The sequence below is a fragment of the Sminthopsis crassicaudata genome, chromosome X (genome assembly GCF_048593235.1).
Source record: "Sminthopsis crassicaudata isolate SCR6 chromosome X, ASM4859323v1, whole genome shotgun sequence".
Lineage (NCBI taxonomy): Eukaryota > Metazoa > Chordata > Mammalia > Dasyuromorphia > Dasyuridae > Sminthopsis > Sminthopsis crassicaudata.
Genome location: NC_133623.1, coordinates 75,649,708 through 75,675,236, shown reverse-complemented (window position 1 = coordinate 75,675,236; position 25,529 = coordinate 75,649,708). Strand labels below are relative to the sequence as shown.

At 37.2% G+C, this 25,529-nt stretch overlaps 1 long non-coding RNA gene across 26 annotated transcripts in view; it reads right to left on the bottom strand.

Annotated features, from left to right (window-relative positions):
* The window catches only part of LOC141548841 (uncharacterized), a 163,041-nt gene extending 139,441 nt beyond the window's left edge, over window positions 1-23,600 (bottom strand). For 9 of the 26 annotated variants that reach the window (XR_012484113.1, XR_012484111.1, XR_012484110.1 and 6 more), the window contains exons 1-9: window positions 18,027-22,790; window positions 8,070-8,208; window positions 6,264-6,397; window positions 5,349-5,487; window positions 4,354-4,488; window positions 3,246-3,379; window positions 2,327-2,469; window positions 1,644-1,785; window positions 299-440 (exon numbers count right to left, since the gene is read on the bottom strand). This is a non-coding gene — a long non-coding RNA (uncharacterized LOC141548841). Of the gene's footprint in view, window positions 1-298; window positions 441-1,643; window positions 1,786-2,326; window positions 2,470-3,245; window positions 3,380-4,353; window positions 4,489-5,348; window positions 5,488-6,263; window positions 6,398-8,069; window positions 8,209-18,026; window positions 22,791-23,358 lie in introns of those variants that run through there. The other 17 variants (XR_012484118.1, XR_012484114.1, XR_012484122.1 and 14 more) reach the window with 17 other exon arrangements.
* Between the last annotated feature and the right edge of the window lie 1,929 nt (window positions 23,601-25,529).

Genomic DNA, 25,529 nt, shown 5'->3' with positions numbered 1-25,529 from the left:
AGCTCACAATCTATAGGAAGTCTTTTAACCCATCTTCATTTCAGTGCCCTCCTTCTGTTAATTATTTCCTATTTATCCTACATAAAATTTCCTTTGCTTATATGTATTCCTCTTGGCTCCCCCAATAGATTTTAAACTTCCTAAGGGCAGGTACTGTCACCTCCTCTCTTTTTTTTTTTTTTAATTCTCAGAACTTAAAACAGTGCCTAATACACAGTAGGCACTTAATGTATGTTTACTGATTATTTTTCAACTCCTAATTCATTATTACTAATAATAATATCAATAACATTCTTACCAGATAAAGGTACTGCATGGGATTACTTTTTTTGCCTGCTTTTTCCTTATTTTAGAGCCACAGAAGGCACAGCAATTCCCTCTTTGCTCTTTAGTTGTATTGGTTTAATACCTGAGTGTTAATTCAAAGGTTCATCACTGAGCTGAAATGAATTATATGGAAATTAACATTAAATAACATGGCATGATTATACTTTCTAATTATTTTTCAATTTATTTGTATTTCCCAATACCCAAATCCCACTAAGCACATTTAAAAAAATAAAACCAAAAACTGTGTTCCCCAATATGATATTCTTTTACCTCTGATCCCACAGCTGTTCTGTGGATGACATTCACTCTGGCTTCTGATATGCTGCATTCTAAGGGCTCACCTAGCACTTCTATTCCTTGCTCTAAAAGCATGGTCTTAGTTCTAACACTCACTTCTCTGTGTAATTTGCAGGCCTGTCATTGCTCTAAGCTAAGGTCCCCGAAGCTCTGACCATGTTTTCTCAGACTTGGATAGTCTCCCACTTTCTGAATAATGTCAGAGATTGAATTCAATCATTTCAGTTTTGTCTACTCTTCATGACCTCTTTTGGGGTTTTCTTGGCCAAGATCCTTAAAGTGGTTTGCCTTTTGCAGCTAAGGAATTAAGGCAAACAGGGTCACACAGCTTGTACCTGTTTGATGTTGGATTTGAACTCAGATCTTCCTGATTCCAGGTCCAGAGCTCTAATCAGGCCCAGAGATCTATTTACTTTGACACCTAGCTGTCTCTTTAAGCACATATGCATGGGCTGGATAAATAATAAGGTTGAATAAAATGTCACCTGCCCCCCCCAAAAAAAATCCCATAATTTCTGATATTTGGGTTCTAAGGTCCCATCTAGACCCAGCATATATATATGTATATGTACAGAGAGAGAGAGAGATGTATAATATGTGTGTGTATAGATATACATCTATATCTATACACACACATATATGCATGCTGTGGGTACTGCCTATTCTACCATTCGTAGTCCAGAGCCCTCACAGCTATCAAATTCTCTTTTCTAAATTTTCTCCCACATTTAAAATTTTGTGTTGAAAGGCATTTCCCTCCCTCACTAACCTAGATCCATTAGGTTCTACAGAACCCTGTTATTCTATTCTATGTTCTGAGGTTTCACCCTTTTCTAATATCCAAACATGTTTTTTTTCCCCTCCCATTTATATTTTATTATGTTCCACTGTATGTGGGACTTAGTAAGACAATAATCTAAAAGAGCCAATGATGTCCCTTTTAAACTCTATTAAACAATTATTTTTCTTTCATTAATCACTCCCCATAGTAGCAAAAGCAATAATATTAGTCTTACCAAATCAAGGCACTGCATGGAAATAGTTTAATACCCGTTTTGTTTCCTGTTTATGGAGCCAGAGAAGGCACTACATTTTTCCCTTTCTTCTTTGGCTGTATTGGTTTAATACCTGAGTTTAGTTCAAAGGTTCACCACTGAGCTGTAATGAATTTTATGAAAATTAAAGTTACATACCATGGCATAATTTCACTTCCTTATTATTTATAAATTTACTGGTGCTCCCCAATACCTTAACCCACTGGGCACATTAAAAATAAACACCTTTCTCCAATATGTTATCTGGGTTCTAGAGTGTCTCACAGATGTTCTAAGGGTTCTCCTAGTTCTAATGTCTTTTGCTCAAAATATCCTAGAAATTCTGACATTCTTCTTTTCATGCAACAATCAAGACTGATATTCAAAGTGCTTATATTGCCTGGGCTCTGACAATTTGTGTTGTCATTTCCTACTTTCTTTCTGATAAGGCTCAACTCAGTCTCTCCACCTCTGACTTTCCAGATCCTTGAATCCTATACAAATCAGGCATTTTTAATTAAATTTTCACTTATTCTTGATATTCATATTTTAAAAATCTGAGTTCTAAATTTCCCCCCACCTTTCCACCCCTCCATTTAGAAGGCAAGCAATATGATATGAATTATACATGAAAACTCATGCAGTATCAAAAATGGCAGTCTTACCAAAAAAGGCACTGTATGGAAATAATTTTAATACCCGTTTTGTTTCCTATTTATGGAGCCTGAGAAGGCACAGCATTTCCCTCTTTGCTCTTTAGTTGTATTAGTTTAATACCTGAGTTTTAATTCAAAGGATCACCACTGAGCTGAAAGAAATTATACAGAAATTAATGCTGAATATCTTCACAAAATTGCCCTTTCTCATAGTTTTTAAATTTCCTGCTTCCCAATACCTCAACCCAACTCAATACATTAAAAAGATACTCCTCCTCCAACATGACAACTTGTTCTAGAAGCCCTCACATGTCAGCTGCCCATCTCTTACATTCTGTGATTTTTAAGGCCACTCGTCTACATATGAAATTCTCTTTTCTAAGGGCTCTCCTTGCTCTTCCATCCTCCTCTCTATTCTATTCTCAGATCTGATATTCTCTGTACTAAGGTCTGGAGAGTCTGATAATCTGTGTTCTCAAACATTCACCATCATCCATTTTCTATGTTAATAGTGTCCTCCTAAATGCCACTTCTGATAGTCCAAATTCTAAGGCCACACACAGCTCTGGAACATTCCTTCCAGCTCACGGTGCTCCCTTCTGAATGTTCTCCCGGCTTGGTCGCCCTGGCCTCTCTGTGTGCTCCCTTGCATATGCTGCCATTCAGAGGCAAGACCATCCACCAGTTCTCAAATTCTCCATTCTAAACAATCTCCCACTCCAACATTCTCCTTTCAAAAGCAGCTCCCCAACGATCATCTAGAATCCTAGGGATTTTTCCTTCTCCTTTCTTAATATTTATTACATTACATTGCTTATGTTTCTTAACATAATATTGCTTTTAAAACCTATGAACTTAACATCTTATTGTTCTCCACAGATTCCTCATTTATTATCCAATAATAACTCCATTTCAACTGCAGACTTACCAGAACAAGGCACTGAGATTTTTTTGCCTGGTTTTCCTTATTTTAGAGCCACAGAAGGCACAGCATTCCCCCCATTTCCTCTTTGGCTGTATTGGTTTAATACCTGAGTTTTAATTCAAAGGTTCACCACTGAGCTGAAATGAATTAGGTGGAAATTAATGTTACATATCATGGCACAGTTTCACTTTCTTATTTTATAAATTAAGTGGTGCTCCCCGATACCAGTACTTAACCTATTGAGCACATTAAAAAACACAACAGAAGAACATTTCTCACTATGATACTGTGTGTTCTTTAAATCAGCCCCTCATAGGGCAGAAGTAAGTGGCATATAGGGCATACAGTAAGTGCTTAATAACGAATTATTATATTAGCTATAATAATTCCAACAATAATGTTTATTGATTGATGGGGAAGACCTCATCTATGCCATTCTGTAATTTTTCAAGACCACTCTTACTTCTTACATACTGTGTTCTAAGGGCTCTTCTAGACCTTGTTCAAAAGGTCCTAGAAGTTCTGACATTTTCTAGTCTAAGTAACTCTCAAGCCTGACATTCTCTGTACTAAGATCCTCTGTGTTCTCAGGCTCTGACCCTCTTCCACTTTTTGTGTTATAAGGTCTCCTGAATATGCCTGACATTCAAGGTTCTAGGGCCCCATCTAGTCCCAGCATTCTGGATTCTCAGACATCTTCCAGATCAGAATATCTTTGTTCTAAATGCTCTCCCAGATCTGAAATGTTCTGGCTGCTGTGGCTATTGCCTATTCTACCATTCAGAGCCCATAGTCCCTCCAGCACACAAGTTCTCTATTCTAAGCTCTTTCCCACATCTAAACATTGTGTTTACAAGTACCTGCCAACCTAAACATCTTAGATTTCAAGGACCTTCCCAGCAGTGTCATTCTTTGTTCTGAGACTCTACTAATTTTGATATTGAAGACTTTTTTCCATCTATTACTTTTCACTATACTCCACTACAAAAACAATGTTCTAAAAGAACCAATGATGCCCCTTTTAAAATTCTAGGTACTAAACTTAAATTCTATGTATTTGGCTTTCATTAAACTTTCCCCATAATAGCAAAAACAATAATAGCCATCTTACCAAATCAAGGCACTGCATATTTTACCCGGTTTTTTTCCACTTTATGGAGCCTGAGAAGGCACTGTATTTCCCCCTTTTTTTCTTTGGATATATTGGTTAAGTACCTGAGCTTTAGTTCAAAGGATGACCACAGAGCTGAAAGGAATTATACAGAAATTAATGCCATATATTGTGGCATCATTTTACTTGTTTCAAGTTTACTGGTGCTTCCCAATACCTTAATCCCCTGAGTACTTCCCCCATATGTATTATTTATACTAAAGCTCTATACAGGTCAGAAGATCTGTACTCTAAAAGGCTACCCCATCACTGATATTCTGGTATTTTAAGTTCACTCCAACTTGATTCTAAGGGCTTCATGAGCTCTTTATCCTTGTTCAGAGTGCCTTTGGAATTCTGCCATTCTCCCCTCCAAGACTAGCTGCAGGTCTGATGTTCTGACTATTATGATGCCTCCAGGCTCTATTATTTTGTTTCCTCAAGATGTTCACCGTCTTCTATTTTCTGAGTTATAGGTTCCTCTAAATGCCCACCTCTGATATTCCAGGTTCTAGGGCCCCACCCAGCTCAGACATTCTGGACTGGGACATACCTCCCAGCTCACAAAGGTTATATCCTAAAGGCTCTGCCAGATTCAACTAAAGACCACGCCAAGTTTCAACATTCAAAGGCAGGGCTGCCCTCCAGTTCTCACAATAGCTATTTTAAGTTCTTTCCTACCTCTACTAATATTTGAAAAGCATCTCTTTGCCTAGCTAGCTAGGATATAAAATCCTATCAACTTACTCAGAATTTTTTTCGTTTTCAGTGTGTGTGTGTGTGTGTGTGTGTGTGTGTGTGTGTGTGTGTGTGTGTGTGTATCTTAGCAATACATTAATTTCAAAGACTACATGCATAAGGTATCTGTTTTAAACATATGTACTTAACACCTTTTTGTTTTCAACTAAGATTCCTCATTCATTATCCAATAATAGTAATGTCAGTTGTGGACTTACCAGAACAAGGCACTGCATGGGATTATTTTTTGCCTGGTTTTCCTTATTTTAGAGCTACAGAAGGCACAGCATTTCCCTCTTTGCTCTTTAGTTGTATTAGTTTAATACCTGAGTTTTAATTCAAAGGATCACCACTGAGCTGAAAGAAATTATACAGAAATTAATGCTGAATATCTTCACAAAATTGCCCTTTCTCATAGTTTTTAAATTTCCTGCTTCCCAATACCTCAACCCAACTCAATACATTAAAAAGATACTCCTCCTCCAACATGACAACTTGTTCTAGAAGCCCTCACATGTCAGCTGCCCATCTCTTACATTCTGTGATTTTTAAGGCCACTCGTCTACATATGAAATTCTCTTTTCTAAGGGCTCTCCTTGCTCTTCCATCCTCCTCTCTATTCTATTCTCAGATCTGATATTCTCTGTACTAAGGTCTGGAGAGTCTGATAATCTGTGTTCTCAAACATTCACCATCATCCATTTTCTATGTTAATAATGTCCTCCTAAATGCCACTTCTGATAGTCCAAATTCTAAGGCCACACACAGCTCTGGAACATTCCTTCCAGCTCACGGTGCTCCCTTCTGAATGTTCTCCCGGCTTGGTCGCCCTGGCCTCTCTGTGTGCTCCCTTGCATATGCTGCCATTCAGAGGCAAGACCATCCACCAGTTCTCAAATTCTCCATTCTAAACAATCTCCCACTCCAACATTCTCCTTTCAAAAGCAGCTCCCCAACGATCATCTAGAATCCTAGGGATTTTTCCTTCTCCTTTCTTAATATTTATTACATTACATTGCTTATGTTTCTTAACATAATATTGCTTTTAAAACCTATGAACTTAACATCTTATTGTTCTCCACAGATTCCTCATTTATTATCCAATAATAACTCCATTTCAACTGCAGACTTACCAGAACAAGGCACTGAGATTTTTTTGCCTGGTTTTCCTTATTTTAGAGCCACAGAAGGCACAGCATTCCCCCCATTTCCTCTTTGGCTGTATTGGTTTAATACCTGAGTTTTAATTCAAAGGTTCACCACTGAGCTGAAATGAATTAGGTGGAAATTAATGTTACATATCATGGCACAGTTTCACTTTCTTATTTTATAAATTAAGTGGTGCTCCCCGATACCAGTACTTAACCTATTGAGCACATTAAAAAACACAACAGAAGAACATTTCTCACTATGATACTGTGTGTTCTTTAGATCAGTCCCTCACAAGTAAGATCTATATATTAAGGCTGACCTATATCTTTGGTTTTCAGGCCATTCCTACTTCTGACTTGCTCTATTCTATGTGTTCTTCTAGCTCATTCTCCTCTCTATGCACACACTTAGGCCTGACATTCTGACAGTGTATTCTAACATTCAGATCATCTTCTACTTTCTGTGTTGGAATGTATCTTACCCAGACACTCCAGGTGCTAGAGTGCTAAGTTCTAAATGCATGCTCAGGTCTCATATTTTGGCTTCTCTAATCCCTTCTTAGTCTGCTATTCAGGGTCAGGACTTTCCTCAGTGCTCAAAGCTCTCTTCCACTTCTAACAATCTGGAGCTTGGGCTATCAAATGTACTTCCCAGCTCAGTGTATTATTTAAGGTCTTACCTCCTCTTTTCATTTATTAATATTTATTTTATTACATTACATATTGTCAGTCAATAAACATTTAAAAGTGCCTACTTCGCTATGTGCTAAAGGGCACTGTAAGTACTAAAAGGCTGGAAATACAAAAGAGGCCAAAAAAAAAAAAAAAAAAAAAAAAAAAAACCAGTTCCTTTCCTCAAGGAATTTACTATCTAAGAAGGACAGTAAGCAATCTGATACATACAAACAACTGTATACAGAATAAATCAGATGTAATTGAGGGCAAGCACTAGAATTAAGAGAGGCTACAAAAGATATCCTGTAGAAGATAGGATTTTAAATAGGACTTAAAGGAAGCCAGGAGGTGGGGATGAATGGAAGAAATAGGCATTTCAAGCATGGGGGTTAGTCAAAGCCAGAAAAAATTCTCAGAACCATGTCTTGTTTATGGAACAGCAAGGCGAGGAATGTCACTGAACTGATTTCCACTAAAGTGTAAAAAATACTGGAAGGTGAGGGGAGATTGTGAAGTGCTTTTGGCATTAAACAGGATTTTGTGTTTGATTCTGAAGGTGACAGGGACCTACTGGAGTTTATTGAGCAGAGAAGTGACATGGTTGTATCTGACCTTTACCACAGATACTTTTGGTGACTGAATGAAAGATGGATTGGAGTGGGGAGAGACTTGAAGCAGCCAGATCAACCGTCAAGTTATTGTAATAGTCCAGCCTTTGTCAGGGTGGGAACAGAGGCAGAGGAGAGAAGACATGTATTTGAGTGTGCAAAAGTGAAATTGATTGGCCTTGCCAATGAATTGGACTTGAGGGGTTAAAAAAAGGGAAAAGTTCAGGATAATTCCAAGGATTTGATATTGAAGGACTGGGAGAACAGTGTTATACTTTACAGTAAAAGGGAAGGTGGGAGGAGGAGAAGAAGGGGCAAGGATAATAAGTTCAGTTTTGGATATGTTGAATTTAAGATATCTAACTGGACATCCAATTGTCTTATCAATATGGTATTTTAAAAGCATAAATGATGTCCCTTTTAAATTTTATGTACTTAACACTTTATAGTTTTCAACAAAGACTTGTTAATCATTACCAGTAATGACATGAATATCAGTCCTTACCAGATAAAGGCACTGAATGGAATCACTTTTTTTGCCCTTTTTTTTCTTTTATGGATCTGAATAAGGCACTACATTTTCACCAATCCCTTTTGGCTGTTAGTTCGGTCCCTGAGTTTTAATACAGAGCTGCACCACCTCACTGAAATAAATTACATGAAAATTAATGGTGAATATTTACCACAAACAAACTATTTTGTTTTTTAAATTTACTTGCAGGTGCCAATACATTGACTCATTGAGCACATTAAAAAGAAAAATACTCTTCCATGCTATACCACTGCTTCTTTTAAAGTCCCTCGCAGGTCAGAAGTTCTATATTCTAAGGTTTATTCATCACTGATATTCTGTTATTTTAAGGTTCCTCCTTCTTTTGACATTCTCTGTTCTACATGTCCTAACAGCTCTGACCATTGCCCACTGCCAATGTTATAGGGTCCCTGAATGCCCAGGCTCTGATATTCTAGGGTCCCATCCAGCTCAAGCACAAGACTTGAACATACCTCTCAGTTCATAGATGCTGCCTTCTAAATACTCTCCCAATTCTGCTCTTCTAGTTTCTCTGTGTGCTCACAGTATATTTGCCATTAAGAGGCAGGACTGTCCTCTAGCTCTCAAAATCTCCATTCTAAGTTCTCTCCCACCTTCAACTTTTTCCTTTGACAAGCTCTTCCAGCCTAGACATCTAGAATCTACTCTGCTTTGACATCCTGGGGAGATTTTCTTTTCATTTCTTAATACTTATTTTAGTGTACTGTATGTTTCTTAGCAATACAACATTTAAAAATGCACAACTGGTGTCTTTTTTTAAAACCCAAGTACTTAACACCTTCTTAAAAAGAAAAAAAAGATCTGTTGCTTCTTAATAATAACAATAATATTTTGCCAGATCAAGGCATGCCATAGAATTACTTTTTTCATCTTTTTTTTTTTGGGGGGGGAGAGGGGTAGGTAAAATAATGTACTACATTTTCCCCAATCCCGTTTGGTTGTTTTGTTTTAGGATCTGAATTTTAATATAGAATACCTCATCAAGTGAAGATATAGAAATTTTGTATAACAAACCAAATTATGCTTTTTGGTTTTTAGATTTACTTGTGCTTCTAATACCTTGACTCACTGAATATATTAAAAAAACAAAAAAACCTTTCTCAGATCTGTATTGTCTGTCTTAATGCCATTCACAAATCTGAGAATCTTTTAATTCTCAGTACTCCAAAATTTTCCTACCAATGCCCACTTCCAGGCTTCCCATCTGTGTGTCACAGTTCTACCAGCTCAGTCTATATCCCATTGTCTTCTAAGACCTCTCTCGCTTCCCTTCCTATATTCTAGGATTCTGTTCTTCATCCAGCTCAGAATTATTCTAAAGCAACTCAGAGCTTATTCTAAGGGATCTACCAACTCTCATATTTTGACTTTATTTCAAATTTTCTTTGATACTCAATACCCAGAAAGGACTCCCAGCTCTGAAATTCTGTACTTTAAATCATCTAACAAATCCAACATTTTCTGCTGAAAAGCACCTCTTTGTCTAGGCATCTTGTGTGCTAAGTAGATCCTGATATTTTATGCTTTGATACCCTATCCAGCTCTGCTCTTCCAGAATTTTTTCTTTTATTTAATTTTATTCTATCATAACATGTTAACATTGTTTAACAAAATAATAATTTAAAAGGCAAATGATGTTCCTTTTATGTCTTATGTATTTTTCCAATAAATACTCCTCTTCATCATCATCAATAATAATAATATTAATAGAAAATTTTATTGGATCCAAGCATTGCATGATTTTTTGTAGGGTGTTTTGTTTTTGCCATATAAAGCAGTATATTATCACTTTTGGGGGGCTCTGTGGTTCAATATCTGATCCTAATTCAGAGCATCAATCTTGTGTTGATATGATACTGAAACATTTAATTGCATAAAGCATCACATACATTTCAATTATTTTACAAATTAACCTGACTATTGCAGTATTTTCACTTACTGAACCCCCCCCCCCAACCAATCCAACAAAAAATCCCTGCATTTCTAGCTGTGGAAAGTGTTCTAAAGCAGAAATGTCAAACTCAGGGCAGTAAATTCCTGAGCATAGAGACACAATCAGATTCAAATGTCACTAGATCAGTATGGGGTCAGCAGAGATTATTTTTTGAGTTTGGTATCACTGCTCTAAAGAACCCCACAAGTTTAAAGATCCACATTCCATTCCAGCTCTGACATTCTGTGGTCTAGCTCTCCTAGCTCTGATATCCCTAGTTCTAAGCACCTGTCAGTCTGATATTCCTTTTTTTCTGGCTAACTCTAAGACTTCCATTCTATGAGCTAAGCTTCCCAGACTCAAGGTGTGTGTTCTTAGGCTCTAATTAGCTCATACTTCCTGTTATTCTGTCTTCTTCCCTCTGTAGGGCTCTAGCTATCACACAACTTATTGATTCTAAAACAACTCCTAGCTCAAATATTTCCTATTTTAAGTACCTTCCCAGATCTGACATTCTGGCTTCTTTATTCACTTCCTATTCTAACACGGAGGTGCTTAGATGGGAATCTCAGCTCTGAAATCCTACATTTTAAGTTCTTTCCTCCCTCCAACTTTCATTGATTCTAAAGGAAGGAACAAACATTTGTTAAGTATCTATTATATGCCAGTCACTGTTAAGGGCTTGACATATCTCATTTTTACTCCATTTGATCCTTACAACACTCTTGTGAGGTAGCTGCCATCATTCATCAAATTGAGGAAACTGAGGCAGATATTGCCTTTGCCCAGGGTCGTAAAGCTAGGAAGTTTGTGAGGCTGTATTTGAACTCAGATCTTCCTGATTCTATCTAGTTGTCTCAGTTCTGATAATCTAAGGACCCTCCCCATTTTGACAATCTTATTTTCTAAGTCCCAATCTTGCTCTGACATACTAGGCTACTTTTTTTCTATCATTTTTATACTGACTATTTCTTAGCAATAAATTGATTTAAAATAGTTTTAATGTCCTATGTAGTTGAAACCTTTTTTAAAACCAATAAATACTGCTTTTTTATTACCTATAATAGTAATATTGTTAGCAGTTTTCCCAAATTAGGACACTCTCTGGAAATTACTTTTTTGGAGTTTGTCTTGGAGTCAGAAAAGGCACCACATATTTTCTTTTCATTTCTAGCAGTGTGGTTAAGGACCTAAGTTTTGATTCAAAGAATCTCCAGTGCACTGATATAAATTCCGTAAAAATAAATGTTGCAAAATACCACAATGTGTTCCCAGCTCAGACCATCTGAGTTCTAATACACTTCCCATCTCTTGCATTCCATGCTTTTTAGGTCACTCCTACTTCTGACAGTCTTCATTCTAAGAATTCTGATATCCCATGTTCTAAGTGCCCTTCTAGCTGGCATATACTGTATAATAAACTTTCTCCCAACTTCAACTTTCTTCTTTGAAAGGCATCTCCCACCCCAGATATTCTCTATATCATGACCCAATTGGCTCTGGTCTTCTAAGAATTATTTTCTTGTATTTCATAATTATCTTAGTAATACAATATTTTAAAAATGCAAGTGTTGTTCCTTTTAAATCCTATATACAGAAACTTATTTTTTCTCAATAAATACTCCCCATTCCTTACCAAAAATAGTAATATCAATAGCCATTTTATCTGATCAAGGCATTGAATAGAATTATTTGTCTTTGACCAGAAAAAGGCAGTAGACTTTTACTTTTACTGTTTTTATTTTTCCTCTCCTATGTTGCTCATACCTAAAATTTTAATTCAGAGCATGAATATTGTGCCAATATAAATTATATGAAATGTTGCATATTATGCCATATACTTTATTTTTAGAAAAATTAATTAATTCTACATTTTTTTCTTTGGCTGTGAAGCTCAGGATTCAAGTTTTAATTTAAAGCAACACTACTGTGCTATCACAAATTACATTGAAATAAATGTTATATCATATATCATACACTTTGGTGTCTGGTTTTTCTTTTCTTTTTTTTTTTTTAATTAACCTGTCTCGATTACCTTCACCAACTTTAGAGGTTAAAAAAAAGCCTCAATGATAATGCATATTTTAAGGATTTTTCCACCTCCGAAAAGTCTCTCATCAATGATAATCTATGATTTTAAGGGTACTTCTAACATTGTGTTCTAAAGTTGTTGTTGTTGTTGTTGTTTTCCCAAGCTCTGATATACTTTCTTTTTAATGTGACCTCTCAGGTCTGTGTCTCTGCTCTATGGGTACTCCAAAGCTCAACAATCTATGTGGTCAAGCTCCACTGACTTGACACCTTGTTTTCTCAGGCTTGCTGACTGTTTTAAAAGTCCCTCTCTACTTCAGATATTCCAAGTTCTAGGGTGTCATCCAAGCTGGACATTTTTGATTTTGAGACACCTTCCAACTCAGAAAAGCTATAGTCTTAAATGTTCTGAACTTAGCTTCTAAGTTTACTCCCAATTCAGACCTTAACTGCCAGTCCTCCCAGATTTCAATTTTTATATTCTCCAAACCCCCAACATTCTCCCTTGGTAGTTACATCCTAGTCAGATATTCCATACTCTAAAAACCCTTCCAGGGCTAACATTTTGTTCTAAGGCACCATCTAGTTCTGACCTACTCCTGTTTTTGTCCTTTTCATTTAATTTTATGACAGTACATGTTTCTTAGTAATTCAGTAATTTAACATCAAAATGATTCTATCCCTTCCCATATACTAACTTCATTACTAATGACAATTTCAAGTAGCATCTCTTGACTGAATAAAACAGTGCAGGAAATTAAAATTAGCAGCCACTACTTTTATTTTTCCTTTCTTATGTGATTCATATATATTGTTAATTTGTAGCATGAATATTGTACCAACATAAATTATACTGAAATGTTGTATATCAACACCATTCACTTTATTTTCACAAAATTAAACAATTCCTTGCAATACTTTAGACCACTGAGCATTTTTTTTTTTTTTGCTGAGGCAATTGAGATTAAGTGACTTGTTAAGTGACTTGCCCAGGGTCACAAAGCTAGGAAGTGTTAAGTATCTGAAGCCAAATTCAGGTCCTCCTGACTTTAGGCTGGTGCTCTATCCACTGTGCTACCCTAGCTGCCCCCACTAAGCAAATTTTTAAAAGACTTCTTCCCATCCACAATATTGTATTCTCAGGCTCCTCCCAGCTGTTATAAAAGCCCATTCAGCTCATATTCTGTGGTTTTAAAGTCATACCTAGATCTGACATTGTTTTTTAAGGTCTCCTATCTATGATATCCCCTTGTTCTAAGCAACCCCCCAGTTCTTGACATTTTTCTTTCTAGAAATATGCCCGAGTAGAATACTTTGTATGCCAAAAGTCCCATGGGGACAATTTAGATTAATATAGAAATATGATCTAAATAAAGCATTAGATCAAATTAAATACTTGCACAGTACCTGGCACAAAGCAAGTGCAAAAATAAACAATTTGTTTCCTTCCTTGCAACTCTGACCATCTTTCATTGGCTGTATTATAGGGTCCCTTCATATCACTGACAGTCCCACTACTATACTGTTTCACAACAAGGCACAGTATGAAATTAAGGTACTTCATTTTCTGACTGTGACTCAACACCCAAGTTGGAATTCAGAGCATCACCACCTTACTGGTATGATACTGCCTTTAAAAATTAAACTAAATTTAGAAAATCTCACAAATATGGGCTCTGATGGTTTAGATTCTCAGACTGACTGTCTTGCATTTCCTGTGTTAAAAGGTGCTTCCAACGATTAAGGGTTCCATCAGCCCATTTGTTGCTAAAAGACGATATGCTATTGTCTCCTAAGGTCCTGTAAGCTCTAACAATTTCTGTAACCAGATCTTCCTACCTTGTAATAATCTTGTTCTAGTGGCAATTTCAGTCACGCTGCACTAAAAGATGCTTCCTAGTTCATACATTCCTAAGTTCCCCTCTGAAATTCTATATTCTTCAAAGACACCTCCCAATTCTCATCTTCAAAGGCCCCATGAAGCTGGGATATTTTCTGTTTATTTTGTGACATTGAATATGGTTCTCAGTCATCCAGTAATATAAAAAAGCGTGTTCCTTTTAAATTTTGTGTAGTTAACAGTGGTTTGCTCTAATCAGCCTGTCCTGGATTGTGAAAGCCTAATATTAAAATCTTTACTGTAATCATTTACATCTTGGAAATTGACAAAAGCTAAAAATTAAAGCTTGATTTATTTTGTTTATTGTCTAGATTTAAAGTGATAGAAAAAAGTTATTAAAGTAGATTAAATGTGTCATGTGTCAATCCCCCCAGTCCATTGTTAGACATTCATAAATACACCCTTGCTTAACACTTTATTTCTTCAATAAATATAGTCAGTTAAGTACAAATATTTCTCTCAAGAACAGTCTTATCTGATCAAGTACCCACATGATACTACTTTTTCCTGGTAGCCAGATAAGGCTTTTCATTTTATTTTACTTTTTAGCATGGTCCAACCCCTTTTAATTCAAAACATCATAACTATTCTGATATAAATTATATTGAAATAAATGTTGTATACTATGCCAAGAATGGACTTTATCCATTTTTAATTAACCTGTTCCCTCCCAATATCTTGGATGATGTAATACAAACAAAAGTTGTTCCCAGTTATGATATACATTTTAGGGCCTCTTCTAGCTTTGATAATTTGTGTTCTAAGTCTGTTAAGGCATTGCATGGAATCACCTCTTGTGTGTGTGTGTGTGTGTGTGTACGCATATGGGGGGATACAACTAAGGCACTATATTTTTCTCCTTTAATTGTGTGGCCTGAATTTTAATTTGGAACATCATCATTCTTTATTGATATAAATTTATTGAAATCAGTATTTCATATCATTCTATCACTGCTTTTTTAAAAAACCCACCTGACTATATCTTGGTTCAATGAGATTAGAACAAAACAAATGTAATGCCTTCTCACCTTTGCTATATTAAATGTTTTAAAGATCCCACTTATTTCTGGATTTTAAGCATTAAGAGCAATCCTATCCCTGAAACCTTCTGGTTTTATAGCCACTCCTCGTTCTAATGTTCTGTCTTGGAAGGGTTCTCCTAGCTCTGTTATCTCTTTTGTGTTTACTCCCAGACTTGACACTGTGTGCTAAGATATCCCAAGCTCTTGACAATTTGTTCTCTGGTCCTGAACATCTCCCACTTTTATGTACTATAAGGTCCTTTCTACATCTGATATTCCATGTTCTAGAGATCCATCCACCTCAGGCATTCTTGATTCTAAGATGTTGCTTTGCTCACAAACACTTACGTTCTAAGTTTCCTAACAGATCTGATAGTCATTATTCTATGTTGATTTCCAGTTTTGAGTGTTCAAACTCTGAAACTCTGTATTCTAAGCTCTCCTACTTCCAACATACTCTTTTGAGAGATACCTAGGACACCCACACATTCTGTGTTTTAATAATCCTGGGTCCCATCTGGATCTGACACTGGAGATTTTTTTTTCCTTTTTTTATACCTATGCTGTACATGGGTCTCAGTAATACGATTTAGAAGCACAAAAAAATGTCTTTTAGATCTTGTGCAATTAACACCTTCTTAAAGAAACACTCTATATTCATTACCAACACTTTTTAATGACACCAGCAGTCTTTATGTGACCAAAATACTGCATGAACTAGTTCTTTTTATTTAACCTGATGAAATAACTGAATTTTCAAATTTTAACTTTAATCAAGTGCTTTTGTATTCTCTAAGGACCTCTACTGGATATTCTATATTCTGAGACCTCAGGCAACTCTGACCTCAGAGATTTTTCTTTTCATTTTTTTGGACACTGCATATGTTCTTTGGTAATACAATGATTTAAAAGCACAAAAAACAGTGGTGCTTTTAAATACTGCTTACTTCATACTTTTATGTTTTCAATAAAAACAACCAATTATTGTCAACAACATTAGTATCAATTTTATTCTTACCCAATCAAAGCAGTGCACAGAAATAATTTTTGAGCCTCACTCTAACCTTGCCATCCCCTATGTTTCAAGACCTCCTTAATTCTGGTATCCTTTTGTGAAAGAGCTTACCAAACTATGGGATCATGTTCTAAGGTTCCACTAGCTTTAACATTCTGGATTCTGACCTGCTCATCATTTCCCACTGCATGAGTTTTAAGATCCCTTCCACCTTTAAGATCCTTTCAGCTTCTTAATTATAGAAGGTTTCCAGGCTCAGACCTTTTATATTCTAAGTGCCCTCCCAGTTAAGATATTTTGGCTTCTATGGCCACTCAAAGTTCTGATATTCAGTATCCAGACTGCTCTTCCTGCTCTAACATTCACCCTTCAAAAGGCACATCTAGTACAGACATTCCATGCTCTAAGGGCCTCCTTGCACTAACAGTCTAAGTTTTACTGCTCTACCCAACTCTGATCCTCAAGAGTTTTTGTTCTTTCCATGTAACAATTTAAAAACACAAGTTGTATCCCCTTTTGAATCTTGAATATTTAAAACTTTATTTCCTTCAATAAATTCATCCAATTCATTTCCAATAACACTGGTATCAATAGCACTCTTACCTGATCAAGGTCATACAGAGAATTACTTTTTTTTGGCAGCCAGATATAGCAAAATATTATTACTGTTCTTCGTGTCTGTGGTTCAAGACCTGACTTCTATTCGGAGCACCAAAACTGTGCTGACTTAAATTATGTTGAAATGCATGATGCATCATACACATATCATAAATATGCTTTGTTGTTCTTCTTTCTAAATTAATCATTCCCCTCAATGATTTAGCCCTGAGCAAACAAAAAAACCCACTGTACTCCACCTTTTGAGACTGTGTGTTTTAAGTCCCCCCTTCAGCACTGAGATTCTCCTCTTTAGCGCTACTTCCAGGCCTGATATTCTATGTCCTAAGATCTTACAGGTTTGGGTTCTTGGACTCTTACTTCCTATGTTAGAAAATCCCTCCAAACTGGGATATTTCAGATTTCTGGATGCTAAGATGCTTCCATCATGTTCTTAAGTTTCTTCCCAGGTTTGATATCCTAGCCTCTGTGTCCAAATTCATTTTGATCATTCAAATTAGGCTGTAGCCTCAACTCCCATCTGTGAAATTGTTAGCTAAAACTATCTCTCACCTTCAAAATTCTACCTGTCCCTTACTTCTTCCACAGTATTTTGGACTATGACCCAACCTCACTCTGACCTTCTAGGAATATTTTTCTTCTCCTTTACCTACTTATTTTATGACATCGCATATGTTTACAATGATGTTAAAGCACAAGTGGTGTCCTTTTAAGTTTTGTGAACTTAAGACTTTACATTTTTCAATAAAACTAATTCATGTCCTGGATCACACAGCAAGTAAGTGTCTAAGACCAGATTTGAATTTAAGCCTTCCTGATTCCAGGTCCATTGCAGCACATAACATTAATATCCAGAGCAATCTTACCTGATCCATATTTAGAATTTTTTTTTGGTATCCAATTAAGGCATTATATGTTTGCCTTTCCATTTTGGCAGTGTAGTTCAGGACCTGACTTTTCATTCAGAGCATCAAAATTATGCAGAAATAAATTATATCAAAATCAATGTTATCTCATACCATATACCATATATTATCTTTAAAATTTTTTCTGGTCCTCTGAACACATCAAAAAAACTTCTTCCCAGTCTTCCCAGCTCTGAAATTTATTGCATATATTGCATATATTTAGCAATACAGTGATTTAAAAACACAAATGATGTCCTTTTAAATAAAGTCTCATATATTTAACAATTTCAAATGATGTCCTTTTAAATAAAGTCTCATATATTTAACAATTTATATTTTTCAAAAGAATGCAACCAAATCATGTCCTGGGTCACACAGCAAAGTAAGTGTTTGAGGTCAAATTTGAGCTTAGGTTTTCCTGATTCCAGGTCCAGTATTCTATGCACTGTATCACACAATATTAATATCCATAACAGTCTTACCTGATCCATGCTTAGAATTTTTTTTTGGGGGGGATATCCAAACAAGACAACTGTATGTTCACCTTTCCACTTTGACGATGAAGTTCAGGACCTAACTTTTAATTCAGAATGTCAAAATTGTGCAGAATTAAATTATATTGAAACATACATTACATCTCATAATATAAATATACATTGTTACCAGTTTTTTTTTTTTAATTTACCCATTTCACCCAATCCCTTTGCTCACTGTCCTTCCCAATATATTGACCCATGAACGCTTCTTCCTTGCTATGACAGTATGCATTGGAAGGCCTTTCCCAGCTCTCATGTTTTGAGGGCTTTCCCCACTCAGACATTCTGTGATTCTTAGGTCACCCCATCTCCAAAATTTGTTATTTTAAACCATAAGCCAGTTTCTGGTGTATTATCTTAAAAGGTACATCTCCAAGTGAGATATTTCATGTTCGGAATCTAAAGAATCTCTTAGCCCTGTTTTCTTAAGCCCCTCCTCACTCTTTTAATATTCTAGGCTTCTTCTTTACCTTTAATTTACATATTCATTTTAATTTTTATTAAATTACATATGTTTTTAGCAATACAGTGATTTAAAATCCTCTGTACTTAAAAATCTAAAAAAATAGCAATAGGAGCCTTTCCAGGTGAAGTCACTGCATGGAATTATGTTTTTATTTATTTATTTTTGGTTTGTTGGGAAGCCAAAGAAAGTTACTTTTGCCCTTTGGCTACATGATTCAGAACATGTTTTAATTCAGAGTATCACCACTGTGTTGCTATAAATTATAATGAAATAAATATTTCACCTCATACCAAATATATCATTTGGTACTGTCTTTCCTAAGTACAGTAAAAAGCAAAAATCAAAAACAAAACTAAACACCACACCAAAACCCTTTCTTCTAGTTATATTTCCTGTTCTCAGTACCTTCTTAACTGTGACAGTCAGTTATAAGGGCCTTCCCAGCTCTAATAGTCTGTGATTCAACTTTCTGTGTTCTGTTCTAATATTTTTTCTAAGACTCTGTCATTCTGGGTTCTCAGCCTCTTACTGTCTTCTGCTTGATTAATTTATAGCTCCTTTCTATTTCTGATATTTCCTGTTCTCAAGATCTTTTCAGTTAAAATCAAGTATCCTTGATTCTAAGATGCCTCAAGGCTCAAAAATTCTACTTTTCAAAAGTAGAGTCAGGTTTGATATTCTGGTTTTTATAGTCATTCATATTTTTGACAGTGTCTCAATTATTTTCTCAGCTCTGAAATTTTGTATTTTAAGCATTCTTCCACTATTTTCCATATAGTGTCCTTCAAAAGAACCTCCCTGGGTTAATACAGTGTACTCTTAAGACTTTACCCAGCTTGGATTTATTAGGGATTTTTTTTTACCATTGACATTTATTTATTCATTTTGATTTTATCACAATGCATATGTCTTAGAATTACCATGATTTAAAAGCATGGATTTTGAAAGCTTTTTATACTTTATTTCCTTCAATGGTAGTCTTATCTAATCAAGGTCACAAATGGAATTATTGTTTTTGGCAGAGAGATAAAGCACTGTATTTATTACTGTTCTTTGTCTCTTGAATCTCTGTGATTCAAGATCTGGCTTTTGATTCAGAGTATAAAAACTATGCTGACATAAATTATGTTGAAATATGTTGCATCACACCCAACAAATATACTTTATAATTCTTTTTTTTTTAATTAACCAGTCATTTCCAATAATTCACTCAATGAAGCAAATAAAATAATGTGAAGCCCAGCTAATGATACTGTGTGTTCTAAGTGTCCTACCACCTCTGAGATTCTCGTCTCAAAGGCTAGTCCCAGGCCTACAATTCTCTTAATGGGCTATGGGCTCTGATAGTTTTGATGGTTCTCTGACCATCTTCTCCTTCCTTTCTTATAAGGTTCCTCTAAATTTATGTCTCCTAGGTCAGAAATTTTATGTTCTATAGTCCCACTGGCTCTGATAATTTCTATAATTAAACTGGGACTATCTCCCTACTTTCTGTAACATAAAGTCATACCTACTTCTGACATTCCCTTGTCTAGACCCCCTTTCAGCTTAGTCAGTTCAGATGCTAAGATATCTCCCAACTACAGAAGGAACACCTATATTCCATGTTCTAAGTCCCTTCCCAGGTCTAATATTCTGGCTTCTAGGTTTACTCTCAATTTAGCCCAACTCTGAGATTTTCTATTGTAAAACTTTTTCCCACCTGCACTACTTTACTCTGAAAGGTACTTCCAGGCTTCACATTCTATGTTTAAAAGCCTCACCAAACTCTGACCCAAGGTTTTTTCTTTTCTTTTTATGACAGTGTAGATTTTTCTTAACAATCCAGCAAAATGATGACCCTTTCAAACATTAGTTCTTTATATTTTCTTCAATAAATATAAACAATTCATTATCAATAACATTAATTGCATTAGCAGTGTTAACTGATCAAGGCTAAGCTAGGAAATTATTTTTTGGTATTTAAAAGAAATCACTAGACTTTTATACACCTTTCTTCAAGTTTAAGAGCTGCCTTTTCATTCAGAATATCAAAACTGGGCTGGTATAACTTTAATTGAAAGAAATTTTGCATATCAAAAATATACTTTAATATTTTTAAAGGAACCTATCCCTTTCAATAATTTGCTAAGCAAAATTATATCATGTATCCCAAAGATCCTTCTGACTTATTTAAAGCTCTGATATTAAATGGTTTGAAAGACACCTTTGTTCTGACATTCATTGATATTTGAAGGTCCCACCAGCTGTCACCCTGGCTTCTCCTACTTTCTGAGTTTTAATTTTCTTTCTATTTCTGATTCTCCTTGTTCTCAAGATCCTTTCAGGTCTGGCACTCTAGATTCTAAACACCTACCACCTCAGAAATTTTAGGTTATGAGAGTCCAGTTGGATCTGGTGTTCTGGTTTCTATGTTCATTCCCAATTCTGACATTTTAAGAGCCTTGATTGCCTTCTCAGCTCTGAAATACAATATTCTAAATTCTCTTCAAGCTTTAACATTCACTACTCAAAAAGTACCTTTCAACTCTGACATGCTATGTTCTAAGGACTTTGCCAGAGGTCCCACTCAACTTTAATTTGCTAGGATGTTTGTACTTTTTAATCTAGTTATTTTTATTTTTTAGCACTATATTTTTCTTAGTAATCCCCTCAGATTGCTAAAAGCACAAATAGTATTTCTTTTAAACCTCATGTGCACTTTAACATAAATAGAAAGTAAGTATTAATTAAATCTTACCTGATCGGGGCCATGCAAATAATTACCTTTTTTCCCCCCAACATATGACAGTGCATTTTCATCTTTCCTCTTTGGCTGTGTGGTTCTGGAACTGAGTTTTAATTCAGAGCATCACCCCCTGTGCTGATACAAATTATATTAAAATAATGTTTCATACCAAAGCATCTTTTATTATTTTTCAAAATTAAGGTGTGAATCCCAATACCTTGTTCAATTCAGCACATTAAAAAAAAAAAGGGGGGGGGGCAACAACCACCCAGCTATAAGATTCTGGGTTTTAAGGACCTACCCTGCTCTAACCTTTCAGGGTTTTCCCCTTTTCAATTTTTATTCATCTTTCTCTTATCACATGGCTCATATGTCAACAATCCAAGGATCTAAAATCACAAATAGTATCCCTTTTAATTCCTATGTGACACCTTTAACAGAAGTCCCCCATTCATTACCAATTATAATAATGAATAAGTCTTATCACATTAAGGCTGAGCATAGAGCTAAATTTTCGTTTTTTGAGATATAACTAACGAAGGCACAGATTCTCTTCTCCCACCTACCCACAGTTAAAAGATGCTTTACCTCAAAGACGACAAAGCTGACTCTCGGTTCTGATTGGCTTTTGTCTCGGCCTCACCTTCCCAGTTAGCTCTCTTCCACCTTTACAGGTAAGAGAGGAGATAAGCCAAGGACTCGGAGGCTCCTACGACCCGATTGGTCTTGGATTCTATGACATAATTTCCCCGCCCCCCTCTCCAACCTCCGCAGCAACTACTGTATAGGCTGAAGACTCTGCCCCTCCCGCGATCAGATTGGTCCTGGATTCTATGACGTAACTTCCTTCCCCCTTTCGCAACTTCGCTGCAACCACAGCCAAGGTCTGGAATAAAGCTGCCACTCTTCCCTCTCTCCCTCCCCCTCTGCGGCAAACACTGGCTAGGGCGAGGACAAAACTGCCTCGGAAACATGATTGATTCTGGATTCTCTGACGTAAATTCTTTCCCCTCCCTCCTTATACCTTCGCAGCAAACACTGTCAAGGACTAGAACAAAGCTACCTGAAGGACTTGACAGGCTCAGAATTCTATGACGCGTTTTCTTCCTCTTTTCTCCCTCCTTCCTCCTCCCACCTCCCTCCTCCCTTCTCCCTCCTCCCTCCTCCCTTCTCCCTCCTCCCTCCTCCCTCCCCCCACTCCCGCTCCGCCACCTTCCAACTCCGCAACGAACATTAAAATAGACCTAGAATAAAGCAGCCTCTTAGGATTTGAGAGGCCTCACAGTCTACAAAGAATTTTCTTTCCTTCCTTTTCCCTCCGCAATGAATATTAAATAGGCCTGGAATAAAGCTGCCTCTGGGATCCGACAGACCCCGGATCCTATGACGCACTTTCTTTCGCTTGCTCTAATTTCCCCTCCGCAGCCAACAACGGCTAAGTCTGGGTAAAAAAAAAACAAAACAAAACAAAACAAAAACAAAAATACAAACAAACCAAAAAAAAAAAAAAAACAACAAAAACCTCCCCGAATTCTATGACGCACTTTCTTTCCATTGCTATTCTTCCACTTCCGCAGCGAACACAGGCTACTCGTCTGGAGAAAAAAACTGGCAGGCCCAGAATCCTATGACGCACTTTCCTTCCTCTGCTCCCCTTTCCCTTACTCGGACAACACCGGCTAGCTCTAACACAAAACGGAAAGGCCCCGAATCCTAATGATGCACTTTCCTTCCCTTGCTCTTCTTCCCCTTCCGCGGCGAACACCGGCTACACGTCTGGGAAAAACAAAACCAAACCAAAAAACCCCCCAAAACCAAAACAAACTGACAGGCCCAGAATCCTATGACGCACTTTCCTTCCTCCGCTGCCCTTTCCCCCCCCCTCGGCCAACACCGGCTAGGCCTAGCGTAAAGCTGCCTATGGGACCTGATTAGCTTCCAGCTTTCCTGGCAAAGCTTACTTTACCCATCCACCTTCTAATTTCACAGCAGTCAGGCCGTGGACAAAGCTGCCTCTCAGACCTGATTGACGCAGATAAGTGGCGCAGATTCCTTTCCCATCCACCTTCCACCTTCCACCTTACCAGCCAACATGGGATAGGCCGAGGACAAAGCTGCCCCTGGTACCTGGCTGGCCCTGGATTCTCTGCTGCACTTCATTCCTCCCCCCCTCCACCTTCACGTTGGATAGGCTGAGGACAAAGCTGCCTCTGGGACCTCACAAAAGCACATCAGAGGAGCTGCATACTAGCCCATCCACCTTCACAGCAAAAACTGGTTAGGCAGAGGACAAAGCTGCGTCTGGCACCTGATTGGTGCAATCGGTGCTGCAGTTTCCTACCCATCCACCTTCCAACTTAGCAACAAACAGGGGATAGGCCAAGGACAAAGCTGCATCTGTAACCTGATTGGCGCAGTCAGTGCTGCAGTTTCCTACCCACCCACCTGACAATTTAGCAATAAACATGGGATAGGCCAAGGACAGAACTGCGTCTGAGACCTTCTGATTGGCGCAGTCAGTGCCGTAGTTTCCTACCCATCCACCTTCCACCTTAGCAACAAACATGGGATAGGCCAACAATAAAGCTGCGTCTGGGATCTGATTGGCCCTGGATTTTCTGACGAGATTCCTTTTCCCACCCCCTTTCTGCCTTCCAAGCTAACATGGCTGCCTCTAGGATCTGATTTCCTCTTTAGCTTCTTTTCCCCACTCCCGCACCAACCTCTGATAGGCTAGGACAAAGCTGTCCTTGGCAATTGATTGTTCCTCTCCCCGTAGATTGGTCTCTTGCTGACCCTGTTGTTTTCCGTGAAAGCGAGGGAGGGGAGGCAAAAAGAAGCTGTGTCCAGGGAACCGATGCCCCTTGGCCTTGTTGCATGTTCTCGTATTAGGGCAAAATCCAAGTCTTGGGTCACTGGTCGAATGGAGTTATCCCTGCCTTCTTTAGCCTGGGGAACTCTTTGAGATTCCACTTTTATAATCAACTTAAATTACCAGAGTTTCCAGCCAGGAATGCACTTAGTCTTGACTTTTAAATGGCTGAGATGGAGATATGTTTGCACTTTTAAAGATGAATTCCCATTGCAGCAAGTTCCCCATCTGCATGGGAGGGACTCAGTCAATAAGCATTTATTAGGCACTTAGCTTTTGCCAGACTTCGGTGGATACAGATGGGAATAAAGCAGTTTCAGCCCTCAAGGAGCTTACTACATAAATGAAGGAAAACAACACAAAAGAAAGATGAAAGGAGTAGAGGGTGGTAGAATCCAGTCCAAGGAGTGCATACTGATAGAAAATGAAGATGAAAGGGGTAACGTTTTAAAAGAAATGGGCTTAATAATTGAGATTTATGAGGTTCTGGCCTCCCAGCAGCTTGCAGTACCCAATAACACTTCAGTCTCAATGACAGTTAGATCTGGGTAAAGCCCTACCTTAATGGTTTCAGACTTCAGCCATGGATCTCCAAGCAATCATGATCAATTGGTGACATTTGAGCAGGAAATTGGGACAGTGGTGGTTTAGGTAAATACTGATGTTATATGAAACAGGCACTATAGGAATAGAGAGAGGAATTACATTTAACTTTTTGGCAGAAGGGAACAAGCCTTTATTGAGCACCAAATATATGCCAGACGCTGCTAGGTGACTTACAAATGTGATTTAATTTGAACTTGACAACAATAGTATGAGGTAGATATTAGTATGATCACTGTTTGACTTGCCCAGGGTAACAAAACTAGTGTCTGAGAGAGTATTTGAACTTTGGTCTTCCTGACTCTCACCTACAAGGAGTTAACTCCTAAGGAACGCCCATTTTGCCTGTTTAATCTATGTTTCTGCTGAACCAAAAAGGACTCTGTAAGTTTCTCATGAGAACCTGAACTTAGGCTCACACACTAGATCAAAGTGACAAGCATAACCACAGAGTAACCTTGCCTATTTCTGTTCTTCTGCTTACTTGGGCATCACACCTGTGAGGAGCTTCTACAGATAAGATCAGTTATTGTTCTCCAAAAATACTGACTCTGGAAGGTCTCCTTAACCCCATTCTCATCATTATATGCATCCTGTTATTCCCACCATTGTATAGATCCCATTCCCATCATTGTATGCATCTGCTTATTACTTTAGGCTGTGAGATATATATATATATATATATATATATATATATATATATATATATATATATATATATATATATATATATATATATATATTTTTTTTTTTTTTGCATAATAGCTGCCTGATGACCTA